This window comes from Coregonus lavaretus (genome assembly GCF_964263955.1).
Source record: "Coregonus lavaretus genome assembly, chromosome: 20".
Taxonomy (NCBI): domain Eukaryota; kingdom Metazoa; phylum Chordata; class Actinopteri; order Salmoniformes; family Salmonidae; genus Coregonus; species Coregonus lavaretus.
The window spans coordinates 44,605,410-44,619,769 of NC_140007.1; the positions used below are offsets into that span (position 1 = coordinate 44,605,410).

Consider the following 14,360-nt stretch of genomic DNA (forward strand, 5'->3'; position numbering starts at 1 on the left):
GCTTAGGGTCATGTATAAAAATGTTGGGCAGGCCATTATTTTGGCTACCATGGCTATGCCCCCATAGGATGACAATGCCCCCATCCACAGGGCACGAGTGGTCACTGAATGGTTTGATGAGCATGAAAACGATGTAAACCATATGCCATGGCCGTCTCAGTCACCAGACCTCAACCCAATTGAACACTTATGGGAGATTCTGGAGCGGCCATCAACAACACACAAAATAATAGAATTTCTCGTGGAAGAATGGTGTCGTATCCCTCCAATAGAGTTCCAGACACTTGTAGAATCTATGCCAAGGTGCATTGAAGCTGTTCCGGCTCGTGGTGGCCCAACGCCCTACTAAGACACTTCATGTTGGTGTTTCCTTTATTTTGTCAGTTACCTGTATGTTCACGTAATATTACCAGTGGTTGCAGTCAATCAATCAGACCCATATATTGTATAATAGCACTGAACTGCTGCAACATGCAATATACTGCTTTAATGGACTGGTAGAAAAATCCACTCATAGGTACTGTGAAGCTGTTTTCGAGTCAGCAACCCAAGATTTGGGTTAGCAATAGCATCTCTGATTCACAGGTGCTCAAACAACAGTATTGTGGTACAGTAGTGTTTTTCCAATAGGCCTACCACACATATTCAACATCTTAAGGTATCGTATTGCCATTCAACTGGATTTGGAGTTTGTTAAAATAGTTCACGGTTAGTATAATCATGAGAGGCCTATCCCACTGGGCACAGACGTCAGTTCAACGTCTAGTTTTGATTTACATTTGGTTGAGTTGTCAACTAACGTGAATTCAACGTGAAATCAACAAAACATTTCACCATGTAATTGGATTTAGGTTAAAAGATACGAAATGCCCTTACATTGATGACTTTTTGCAAATCCAATCAGTTTTCCACGTTGATCACCTATATTTTTTTGGTTGAAATGATGTGGAAACAACGTTGATTCAACCAGTTTTTGCTCAGTGGGATTTCAGTATGTACGGTATACAACTGAGGGGAGATGACTTTGTACACAGACCCTAATTTAGGTTAGCCTGGTCCCAGATTGGTTTGTGCTGTTTTGCCTGTTTGGCGTGCCGCGTGAAAACCACACCGTAGAAGTTGGCAAGGACCAAGCTACATAATATGTACGGTATCAGTCAAAAGTTTGGACACACCTACTCATTGCAGGGTTTTTTCTTTATTTTTTACAATTTTCACAAAGACGTGTCGTTCAATAGCGTGCAAAGCTGTCAAGGCAAAAGGGTGGCTATTTGAAGAATCTCAAATGTTTAAAATATATTTTGATTTGTTTAACACTTTTTTTGGTTTACTACATGATTCCATATGTGTTATTTCATAGTTTTGATGTCTTCACTATTATTCTACGTTGTAGAAAATAGTTTTTAAAAAATAAAGAAAAACCCTTGAATGAGTAGGTAGTGTCCAAACTTTTGACTGGTGCTGTAGCTAGAAAAGTAGATGAAATTGGATGAAATACCTGGCTTTACTTTGTGTGTGTACACGGTGGACAGCAGGGTACATTGGGTTGGTGCTGTTTTACTGTGTAAACTACTGACCAAGTGCCTTCACAGATAATATATTTTGCTTAGCCTGAGTGCCGGTCTGTTTGTGCTGTATTGCCAACGATCGAGCGACAAGGAGTTGGCAATAGAGAACAAAAAACAGATTTGCACTCAGGCTGTTATTGACTTATTATAGCCCAGATAATATATCTTCTTTTAGATGTTACTACCCATATCCTGTAGTGGAACTGGCAGAATGAGGAAATGAAATGCTGTTGTAGAGCTACTCCAGTGGCACAACTCTAGGCAGACAGAATGACAATGCAATGTATAACGCTATTATATATGGGAGTCTAGTCTATCAGTTGTTTAAATCTTAATTTTTTTTCAATGTTTTGTCAGTCTATTGGTACATTGTTTATCACCGCTATTTGTCTTTTATTATAAATAACGGTATCTTTACTAACCCTCCTGTATACTGTGAGCCAAAGACACACATCCATAATCTACACCTCAAACTCTCTCAGAAACACTAGGTTCAAACGTAGTAATGCAGTACTAGCTAGCTCAATACTAGCTCAACATGTTTAGTACTAGTAATACTAGCTCAACATGTTTAATACTAGTAATACTAGCTCAACATGTTTAATACTAGTAATACTAGCTCAACATGTTTAATACTAGTAATACTAGCTCAACATGTTTAATACTAGTAATACTAGCTCAACATGTTTAATACTACTAATACTAGCTCAACATGTTTAGTACTAGTAATACTAGCCCACCAACATGTTTAATACTAGCTCAACATGTTTAATACTAGTAATACTAGCTCAACATGTTTAGTACTAGTAATACTAGCTCAACATGTTTAATACTAGTAATACTAGCTCAACATGTTTAGTACTAGTAATACTAGCCCACCAACATGTTTAATACTAGCTCAACATGTTTAGTACTAGTAATACTAGCTCAACATGTTTACTACTAGTAATACTAGCTCAACATGTTTAATACTAGTAATACTAGCTCAACATGTTTAGTACTAGTAATACTAGCCCACCAACATGTTTAATACTAGCTCAACATGTTTAGTACTAGTAATACTAGCTCAACATGTTTAATACTAGTAATACTAGCTCAACATGTTTAGTACTAGTAATACTAGCTCAACATGTTTAATACTAGTAATACTAGCTCAACATGTTTAGTACTAGTAATACTAGCTCAACATGTTTAATACTAGTAATACTAGCTCAACATGTTTAGTACTAGTAATACTAGCTCAACATGTTTAATACTAGTAATACTAGCTCAACATGTTTAGTACTAGTAATACTAGCTCAACATGTTTAGTACTAGTAATACTAGCCCACCAACATGTTTAATACTAGCTCAACATGTTTAATACTAGTAATACTAGCTCAACATGTTTAATACTAGTAATACTAGCTCAACATGTTTAATACTAGTAATACTAGCTCAACATGTTTAATACTAGCGCAACATGTTTAATACTAGCTCAACATGTTTAATACTAGTAATACTAGCTCAACATGTTTAATACTAGTAATACTAGCTCAACATGTTTAATACTAGCTCAACATGTTTAATACTAGCTCAACATGTTTAATACTAGTAATACTAGCTCAACATGTTTAATACTAGCTCAACATGTTTAATACTAGTAATACTAGCTCAACATGTTTAATACTAGTAATACTAGCTCAACATGTTTAATACTAGCTCAACATGTTTAATACTAGTAATACTAGCTCAACATGTTTAATACTAGTAATGCTAGCTCAATATTAGATCCAAATGTTTGACAGTTACCACAATGATTTCCCATTCTTCACTAAATGTTTCTAAGTACTGTATACTGTATTTACATCGTTCGGTGTTTTTCAACCCCCCGGTCCCTGGACCTGTGCCGGTCCGTGAGATACTGCTGACCAGTTCCCGGTCCTTGGTACCAAAAAAGGTTGAGAAACACTGACCAGGTTGGTTCAAAATTAAGTGATGTACATTTATCTTTTGTTTTCTATCGCCCTCTAGTGGTGCTAAAAAGCTTCAACTCAAAGAACGCTGCATCATTAACTAGTACCAAATCTCTCTTCCCCCTCAGCTCACTCTCACAAAGCTCATCAGCGTCCTGCCTGCACAGCTCTTTGTATTGTTTTAACAGATTCTCCCATTAACCGTTATGCACAACGCAGCAGCTCTGCTCGCTCCTAAAATGGATGCCAAGAGAGCTCATCAGCGTCCCAAATGGCACCCTATTCCCTATATAGTGCACCACTTTTGACCAGAGCTGTATAAGTTCTGGTCAAAAGTAGTGCACTATATAGGGAATAGGGTGCCATTTGGGACACAGTTGTGTGTTCACTTCCAGTGTGATTTCCAATAAGTGATTTTGGGCCACTGAATGTTAATGTTAAATCATGTGTAAAAATGATATTTTGACGCTTTAAAAGTAGATGTCTTTATTTTGTTATTATATTATTTACTGTCTGAACCCAGTGTTGTGTATTATAAAGGAACAGTGGTTTAAGCAATATCCTGAAAAATACATTTTGTCCAACAATTGTTTTGAAGAAAACAAGAACAAATGCAACCCTTAAAAAGTCAACAAGTGCTTAAATGTATATTGGTAACACCTAGAAATGTATTTGATGTTGATATTGTATTCAGATTGCAATATTTTCTTGTCGGACAAGATGACGAGTTGACATTTTACATACTAGAAAACATGCTTAACCAATCGTATTCATAATAGTTACTATGGTTATCGTCTAAACATGTAGTTATTTTTGTAAGCCTTTTAACTGACTTTACAATCAGCTGCAATAAAGTGACACGTGACATGGATGGTGAGGTTTGTTCTGGGTTCTTTCTGCTTCTACACCTGGAGAAAATCATTCTCACGTGCAAAGAAATAGCACCAAAATCTCACTTTTATTAAGGGTCAACGAACAATTCAAAACAATGTATATCAGACCAATATGATAAGTAACATTGACACAATCATCTTATAAGATATCAAATTAAATCTCTTCAAATGTTACGAAAGGTAAAGAGATGAACAGAATGTGGATTGTTAATTTCAACAGCACTGAGTTTGTAATAGTATAGATGCCATTATAGAGAGAGTAACACCTTGTATGAATGGTATTACTTACAGTCTGAGGTGTCTTGACAGTGTCTTGGATGGTCCAGAGTCAAGTATGTCCACTAGAAGAGATACTCTACAGGGAACAAACAGAGAATCGACTAGAACAGAATAGATACTTTGTTATTCATTTTGTGAGAAACATAAATTAATATTCTGCCATTCAGATCCCTCCCAGACAGACAGACAGACACGTAGAGAGGCACACGGTCAGCCACAATGCAGCGCCTTGCAAAAGGGCACAACGGCAGGAGATGGTCTGGGGTCTTCACCAGGAGCCATTTTGTTGACAGCAACCCTCCATCTGCCTTATTGATATGCCTTATGCACAATGTATCTTTATCCGGAACTTACCATCTCAGCCTTGGGGCAATCCGTTGTCACATCTGTTTTTGATCTAAAAACACCGTCAGACGCTAGTGAGTAATAATACCATGGTGGTCATCTCCAAGCATAACATTTCACTACAACTGGAGGACAGTTTGATTGAGCCTGCCTGGAGTATCAGATGGGTGGGGTTTGAACTTTGGGGACTATTTCATTGGTTCCATTGCGCCAGGCTAATTAAAGTGCACCTAAAGTATTACATAATAGGATATCCTTTCCTTCAGAGTACTACAACACAGTTACTGTTAGCAGGTGGTACTCCAACACAGTTACTGTTAGCAGGTGGTACTACAACACAGGTACAGTTAGCAGGTGGTACGACAACACAGTTACTGTTAGCATGTGGTACTACAACACAGTTACTGTTAGCAGGTGGTACTACAACACAGGTACTGTTAGCAGGAGGTACTACAACACAGTTACTGTTAGCATGTGGTACTACAACACAGTTACTGTTAGCAGGTGGTACTACAACACAGGTACTGTTAGCAGGAGGTACTATAACACAGTTACTGTTAGCATGTGGTACTAAAACACAGTTACTGTTAGCAGGTGGTACTACAACACAGGTACTGTTAGCAGGAGGTACTATAACACAGTTACTGTTAGCATGTGGTACTACAACACAGTTACTGTTAGCAGGTGGTACTACAACACAGGTACTGTTAGCAGGAGGTACTACAACACAGTTACTGTTAGCAGATGGTACTCCAACACAGTTACTGTTAGCAGGAGGTACTAATACACAGTTACTGTTAGCAGGAGATACTACAACACAGTTACTGTTAGCAGGAGATACTACAACACAGTTACTGTTAGCAGGTGGTACTACAACATACAGTTACTGTTAGCAGGAGGTACTACAACACACAGTTACTGTTAGTCGGTGGTTCTACAACACAGTTACTGTTAGCAGGAGGTACTACAACACAGTTACTGTTAGCAGGATTTACTACAACACAGTTGCTGTTAGCAGGTGGTACTACAACACACAGTTACTGTTAGCAGGAGGTACTACAACACACAGTTACTGTTAGTCGGTGGTTCTACAACACAGTTACTGTTAGCAGGTGGTACTACAACACAGTTACTGTTAGCAGGTGGTACTCCAACACAGTTACTGTTAGCAGGTGGTACTACAACACACAGTTACTGTTAGCAGGTGGTACTACAACACAGTTACTGTTAGCAGGTGGTACTACAACACAGTTACTGTTAGCAGGTGGTACTAAAACACAGTTACTGTTAGCAGGTGGTACTCCAACATTTACTTATTGTTAGCAGGTGGTACTCCAACACAGTTTCTTACTGTTAGCAGGTGGTACTCCAAAACAGTTACTGTTAACAGGTGGTACTACAACACACAGTTACTGTTAGTAGATGGTAATCCAACACATTTACTGTTAGCAGGTGGTACTACAACACACAGTTACTGTTAGCAGGAGGTACTACAACACAGTTACTGTTAGCAGGTGGTACTCCAACACAGTTACTGTTAGTCGGTGGTACTACAACACAGTTCCTGTGAGCAGGTGGTACTACAACACAGTTACAGTTAGAAGGTGGTACTACAACACAGTTACTTACTGTTGGCAGGTGGTACTCCAACACAGTTACTTACTGTTAGCAGGTGGTACTACAAAACAGTTACTGTTAGCAGGTGGTACTACAACACAGTTACTGTTAGCACAAGGTACTACAACACAGTTACTGTTAGCAGGTGGTACTACAACACAGGTACTGTTAGCATGTGGTACTCCAACACAGTTACTGTTAGCAGGTGGTACTACAACACAGTTACTGTTAGCAGGATATACTCCAACAGTTACTTATTGTTAGCAGGTGGTACTCCAACACAGTTATTGTTAGCAGGTGGTACTACAACACAGTTACTGTTAGCATGTGGTACTACAACACAGTTACTGTTAGCAGGTGGTACTACAACACAGGTACTGTTAGCAGGAGGTACTACAACACAGTTACTGTTAGCATGTGGTACTACAACACAGTTACTGTTAGCATGTGGTACTACAACACAGTTACTGTTAGCAGGTGGTACTACAACACAGGTACTGTTAGCAGGAGGTACTACAACACAGTTACTGTTAGCATGTGGTACTACAACACAGTTACTGTTAGCAGGTGGTACTACAACACAGGTACTGTTAGCAGGAGGTACTATAACACAGTTACTGTTAGCATGTGGTACTAAAACACAGTTACTGTTAGCAGGTGGTACTACAACACAGGTACTGTTAGCAGGAGGTACTATAACACAGTTACTGTTAGCATGTGGTACTACAACACAGTTACTGTTAGCAGGTGGTACTACAACACAGGTACTGTTAGCAGGAGGTACTACAACACAGTTACTGTTAGCAGATGGTACTCCAACACAGTTACTGTTAGCAGGAGGTACTAATACACAGTTACTGTTAGCAGGAGATACTACAACACAGTTACTGTTAGCAGGAGATACTACAACACAGTTACTGTTAGCAGGTGGTACTACAACATACAGTTACTGTTAGCAGGAGGTACTACAACACACAGTTACTGTTAGTCGGTGGTTCTACAACACAGTTACTGTTAGCAGGAGGTACTACAACACAGTTACTGTTAGCAGGATTTACTACAACACAGTTGCTGTTAGCAGGTGGTACTACAACACACAGTTACTGTTAGCAGGAGGTACTACAACACACAGTTACTGTTAGTCGGTGGTTCTACAACACAGTTACTGTTAGCAGGTGGTACTACAACACAGTTACTGTTAGCAGGTGGTACTCCAACACAGTTACTGTTAGCAGGTGGTACTACAACACACAGTTACTGTTAGCAGGTGGTACTACAACACAGTTACTGTTAGCAGGTGGTACTACAACACAGTTACTGTTAGCAGGTGGTACTAAAACACAGTTACTGTTAGCAGGTGGTACTCCAACATTTACTTATTGTTAGCAGGTGGTACTCCAACACAGTTTCTTACTGTTAGCAGGTGGTACTCCAAAACAGTTACTGTTAACAGGTGGTACTACAACACACAGTTACTGTTAGTAGATGGTAATCCAACACATTTACTGTTAGCAGGTGGTACTACAACACACAGTTACTGTTAGCAGGAGGTACTACAACACAGTTACTGTTAGCAGGTGGTACTCCAACACAGTTACTGTTAGTCGGTGGTACTACAACACAGTTCCTGTGAGCAGGTGGTACTACAACACAGTTACAGTTAGAAGGTGGTACTACAACACAGTTACTTACTGTTGGCAGGTGGTACTCCAACACAGTTACTTACTGTTAGCAGGTGGTACTACAAAACAGTTACTGTTAGCAGGTGGTACTACAACACAGTTACTGTTAGCACAAGGTACTACAACACAGTTACTGTTAGCAGGTGGTACTACAACACAGGTACTGTTAGCATGTGGTACTCCAACACAGTTACTGTTAGCAGGTGGTACTACAACACAGTTACTGTTAGCAGGATATACTCCAACAGTTACTTATTGTTAGCAGGTGGTACTCCAACACAGTTATTGTTAGCAGGTGGTACTCCAACACAGTTACTTACTATTAGCAGGTGGGACTCCAACACAGTTACTTACTGTTAGCAGGTGGTACTCCAACACAGTTACTTATTGTTAGCAGGTGGTACTCCAACACAGTTACTTACTGTTAGCAGGTGGTACTCCAACACAGTTACTTACTGTTAGCAGGTGGTACTCAAACACAGTTACTGTTAGTAGGTGGTACTACAACACAGTTACTGTTAGCAGGTGGTACTACAACACAGTTACTGTTAGCAGGTGGTACTCCAACACAGTTACTGTTAGCAGGTGGTACTACAACACGGTATCTGTTAGCAGGTGGTACTCCAACACAGGGACTGTTAGCAGGTGGTACTACAACAGTTACTTATTTTTTGCAGGTGATACTCCAACACAGTTACTTACTGTTAGCAGGTGGTACTACAACACACAGTTACTGTTAGCAAGTTGTACTACAACACAGTTACTTACTGTTAGCAGGTTGTACTCCAACACAGTTACTGTTAACAGGTGGCAATACAACACAGTTACTGTTAGTGTGTGGTACCACAACACAGTTACTGTTAGCAGGTGGTACTACAACACAGTTACTGTTAGCAGGTGTTACTCAAAAACATTTACTGTTAGCAGGTGGTACTCAAACACATTTACTGTTAGCAGGTGGTACAACAACACAGTTACTGTGAGCAGGTGGTACTACAACACAGTTACTGTGAGCAGGTGGTACTACAACACAGTTACTGTTACCAGGTGGTACTAAAACACAGTGACTGTTAGCAGGTGGTACTCCAACACCGTGACTGTTAGCAGGTGGTACTCCAAAACACGTACTGTTAGCAGGTGGTACTACAAAACACGTACTGTTAGCAGGTGGTACTACAACACAGTTCCTGTGAGCAGGTGGTACTACAACACAGTTACAGTTAGAAGGTGGTACTACAACACAGTTACTGTTAGCAGGTGGTACTACAACACGGTATCGGTTAGGAGGTGGTACTCCAACACAGTTACTGTTAGCAGGTGGGACTCCAACACAGTTACTTACTGTTAGCAGGTGGTACTCCAAAACAGTTACTGTTAGCAGGTGGTACTACAACACAGTTACTGTTAGCAGGTGGTACTCCAACACAGTTACTGTTAGCAGGTGGTACTACAACACAGGTACTGTTAGCAGGAGGTACTACAACACAGTTACTGTTAGCAGATGGTACTCCAACACAGTTACTGTTAGCAGGAGGTACTAATACACAGTTACTGTTAGCAGGAGATACTACAACACAGTTACTGTTAGCAGGAGATACTACAACACAGTTACTGTTAGCAGGTGGTACTACAACATACAGTTACTGTTAGCAGGAGGTACTACAACACACAGTTACTGTTAGTCGGTGGTTCTACAACACAGTTACTGTTAGCAGGAGGTACTACAACACAGTTACTGTTAGCAGGATTTACTACAACACAGTTGCTGTTAGCAGGTGGTACTACAACACACAGTTACTGTTAGCAGGAGGTACTACAACACACAGTTACTGTTAGTCGGTGGTTCTACAACACAGTTCCTGTGAGCAGGTGGTACTACAACACAGTTACAGTTAGAAGGTGGTACTACAACACAGTTACTTACTGTTGGCAGGTGGTACTCCAACACAGTTACTTACTGTTAGCAGGTGGTACTACAAAACAGTTACTGTTAGCAGGTGGTACTACAACACAGTTACTGTTAGCACAAGGTACTACAACACAGTTACTGTTAGCAGGTGGTACTACAACACAGTTACTGTTAGCAGGATATACTCCAACAGTTACTTATTGTTAGCAGGTGGTACTCCAACACAGTTATTGTTAGCAGGTGGTACTCCAACACAGTTACTTACTATTAGCAGGTGGGACTCCAACACAGTTACTTACTGTTAGCAGGTGGTACTCCAACACAGTTACTTATTGTTAGCAGGTGGTACTCCAACACAGTTACTTACTGTTAGCAGGTGGTACTCCAACACAGTTACTTACTGTTAGCAGGTGGTACTCAAACACAGTTACTGTTAGTAGGTGGTACTACAACACAGTTACTGTTAGCAGGTGGTACTACAACACAGTTACTGTTAGCAGGTGGTACTCCAACACAGTTACTGTTAGCAGGTGGTACTACAACACGGTATCTGTTAGCAGGTGGTACTCCAACACAGGGACTGTTAGCAGGTGGTACTACAACAGTTACTTATTTTTTGCAGGTGATACTCCAACACAGTTACTTACTGTTAGCAGGTGGTACTACAACACACAGTTACTGTTAGCAAGTTGTACTACAACACAGTTACTTACTGTTAGCAGGTTGTACTCCAACACAGTTACTGTTAACAGGTGGCAATACAACACAGTTACTGTTAGTGTGTGGTACCACAACACAGTTACTGTTAGCAGGTGGTACTACAACACAGTTACTGTTAGCAGGTGTTACTCAAAAACATTTACTGTTAGCAGGTGGTACTCAAAAACATTTACTGTTAGCAGGTGGTACAACAACACAGTTACTGTGAGCAGGTGGTACTACAACACAGTTACTGTGAGCAGGTGGTACTACAACACAGTTACTGTTAGAAAGTCGTACTACAACACAGTTACTGTTACCAGGTGGTACTAAAACACAGTGACTGTTAGCAGGTGGTACTCCAACACCGTGACTGTTAGCAGGTGGTACTCCAAAACACGTACTGTTAGCAGGTGGTACTACAAAACACGTACTGTTAGCAGGTGGTACTACAACACAGTTCCTGTGAGCAGGTGGTACTACAACACAGTTACAGTTAGAAGGTGGTACTACAACACAGTTACTGTTAGCAGGTGGTACTACAACACGGTATCGGTTAGGAGGTGGTACTCCAACACAGTTACTGTTAGCAGGTGGGACTCCAACACAGTTACTTACTGTTAGCAGGTGGTACTCCAAAACAGTTACTGTTAGCAGGTGGTACTACAACACAGTTACTGTTAGCAGGTGGTACTCCAACACAGTTACTGTTAGCAGGTGGTACTACAACACAGGTACTGTTAGCAGGAGGTACTACAACACAGTTACTGTTAGCAGATGGTACTCCAACACAGTTACTGTTAGCAGGAGGTACTAATACACAGTTACTGTTAGCAGGAGATACTACAACACAGTTACTGTTAGCAGGAGATACTACAACACAGTTACTGTTAGCAGGTGGTACTACAACATACAGTTACTGTTAGCAGGAGGTACTACAACACACAGTTACTGTTAGTCGGTGGTTCTACAACACAGTTACTGTTAGCAGGAGGTACTACAACACAGTTACTGTTAGCAGGATTTACTACAACACAGTTGCTGTTAGCAGGTGGTACTACAACACACAGTTACTGTTAGCAGGAGGTACTACAACACACAGTTACTGTTAGTCGGTGGTTCTACAACACAGTTACTGTTAGCAGGTGGTACTACAACACAGTTACTGTTAGCAGGTGGTACTCCAACACAGTTACTGTTAGCAGGTGGTACTACAACACACAGTTACTGTTAGCAGGTGGTACTACAACACAGTTACTGTTAGCAGGTGGTACTACAACACAGTTACTGTTAGCAGGTGGTACTAAAACACAGTTACTGTTAGCAGGTGGTACTCCAACATTTACTTATTGTTAGCAGGTGGTACTCCAACACAGTTTCTTACTGTTAGCAGGTGGTACTCCAAAACAGTTACTGTTAACAGGTGGTACTACAACACACAGTTACTGTTAGTAGATGGTAATCCAACACATTTACTGTTAGCAGGTGGTACTACAACACACAGTTACTGTTAGCAGGAGGTACTACAACACAGTTACTGTTAGCAGGTGGTACTCCAACACAGTTACTGTTAGTCGGTGGTACTACAACACAGTTCCTGTGAGCAGGTGGTACTACAACACAGTTACAGTTAGAAGGTGGTACTACAACACAGTTACTTACTGTTGGCAGGTGGTACTCCAACACAGTTACTTACTGTTAGCAGGTGGTACTACAAAACAGTTACTGTTAGCAGGTGGTACTACAACACAGTTACTGTTAGCACAAGGTACTACAACACAGTTACTGTTAGCAGGTGGTACTACAACACAGGTACTGTTAGCATGTGGTACTCCAACACAGTTACTGTTAGCAGGTGGTACTACAACACAGTTACTGTTAGCAGGATATACTCCAACAGTTACTTATTGTTAGCAGGTGGTACTCCAACACAGTTATTGTTAGCAGGTGGTACTCCAACACAGTTACTTACTATTAGCAGGTGGGACTCCAACACAGTTACTTACTGTTAGCAGGTGGTACTCCAACACAGTTACTTATTGTTAGCAGGTGGTACTCCAACACAGTTACTTACTGTTAGCAGGTGGTACTCCAACACAGTTACTTACTGTTAGCAGGTGGTACTCAAACACAGTTACTGTTAGTAGGTGGTACTACAACACAGTTACTGTTAGCAGGTGGTACTACAACACAGTTACTGTTAGCAGGTGGTACTCCAACACAGTTACTGTTAGCAGGTGGTACTACAACACGGTATCTGTTAGCAGGTGGTACTCCAACACAGGGACTGTTAGCAGGTGGTACTACAACAGTTACTTATTTTTTGCAGGTGATACTCCAACACAGTTACTTACTGTTAGCAGGTGGTACTACAACACACAGTTACTGTTAGCAAGTTGTACTACAACACAGTTACTTACTGTTAGCAGGTTGTACTCCAACACAGTTACTGTTAACAGGTGGCAATACAACACAGTTACTGTTAGTGTGTGGTACCACAACACAGTTACTGTTAGCAGGTGGTACTACAACACAGTTACTGTTAGCAGGTGTTACTCAAAAACATTTACTGTTAGCAGGTGGTACTCAAACACATTTACTGTTAGCAGGTGGTACAACAACACAGTTACTGTGAGCAGGTGGTACTACAACACAGTTACTGTGAGCAGGTGGTACTACAACACAGTTACTGTTAGAAAGTCGTACTACAACACAGTTACTGTTACCAGGTGGTACTAAAACACAGTGACTGTTAGCAGGTGGTACTCCAACACCGTGACTGTTAGCAGGTGGTACTCCAAAACACGTACTGTTAGCAGGTGGTACTACAAAACACGTACTGTTAGCAGGTGGTACTACAACACAGTTCCTGTGAGCAGGTGGTACTACAACACAGTTACAGTTAGAAGGTGGTACTACAACACAGTTACTGTTAGCAGGTGGTACTACAACACGGTATCGGTTAGGAGGTGGTACTCCAACACAGTTACTGTTAGCAGGTGGGACTCCAACACAGTTACTTACTGTTAGCAGGTGGTACTCCAAAACAGTTACTGTTAGCAGGTGGTACTACAACACAGTTACTGTTAGCAGGTGGTACTCCAACACAGTTACTGTTAGCAGATCGTACTCCAACACAGTTACTGTTAGCAGGTGGTACTACAACACAGTTACTGTTAGCAGGTGGTACTCCAATACAGTTAATGTTAGCATGTGGTACTCCAACACAGTTACTGTTAGCAAGTGGTACTCCAACACAGTTACTTACTGTTAGCAGGTGGTACTCCAACACAGTTACTTACAGTTAGCAGGTGGTACTACAACACAGTTACTGTTAGCAGGTGGTACTACAACACAGTTACTGTTAGGAGGTGGTACTACAACACGGTATCTGTTAGCAGGTGGTACTCCAA

General features: G+C 40.8%; 1 long non-coding RNA gene across 1 annotated transcript; it reads left to right on the plus strand.

The window, feature by feature from the left end:
- The first annotated feature begins 10,220 nt into the window (after nucleotides 1-10,220).
- LOC311148092 lies at nucleotides 10,221-14,110 on the plus strand. The gene is made up of 4 exons (XR_014614871.1): nucleotides 10,221-10,838; nucleotides 11,605-11,697; nucleotides 12,716-13,244; nucleotides 14,011-14,110. It is a non-coding gene; the product is annotated as an uncharacterized lncRNA (long non-coding RNA).
- Nucleotides 14,111-14,360: the final 250 nt, after the last annotated feature.